We start from the raw sequence: 612 nt of genomic DNA, 5'->3' as shown, positions 1-612 counted from the left end.
TACGTTTTTTCAAATTGCATTGTTTTTATTATAGAGCATAACAAATTGCACATCTAGAAGTAAATTCTAAATCATTTTAAGATGTGATTTCTTTTTGATCTTCCGTTCGTTTTAATAATGCAAAATGTTCTTTTTTTATGACGTTTTTGTGTTGTGCTGTAAAACCATGTTTCACAACTAATAAACGTATTTAAAATGCGAACTACTTAAGACAACTGATTTAATAACAATGGCTACACATTAATTTCTCCTATGACACGTGTTAAACATGGGTTAGTAATAGCAGGAAGGATTAAAACAATTTCTCAGCCAGTTACTCATGAGACAACAAGAAAAACCATGGTTGTCTCTTCCTTAGATATGCCGAGGGCAAAAGATCAATTTCTTTAGGACCACTGTGTTTAACACTTATGCAGTAAGGCCATATACTTACGCACGCATGACACAAAACTAAAGCAAAGGTAAACCTTAACGTAAAAGACGGTAGTGGCAAATCCCGACAACATCTTGCATCCTCCAAATACCAGGTGGAGTAGACATTAGATGTGACAGAGCGTTCAGAGCATGCTACTGCATTGTATGCTTTCCTGTCCAGTCACATACTGAATACAA

This window comes from Pleurodeles waltl, chromosome 4_1 (assembly GCF_031143425.1).
Source record: "Pleurodeles waltl isolate 20211129_DDA chromosome 4_1, aPleWal1.hap1.20221129, whole genome shotgun sequence".
Classification (NCBI taxonomy): domain Eukaryota; kingdom Metazoa; phylum Chordata; class Amphibia; order Caudata; family Salamandridae; genus Pleurodeles; species Pleurodeles waltl.
This window is presented reverse-complemented; position numbering follows the sequence as displayed.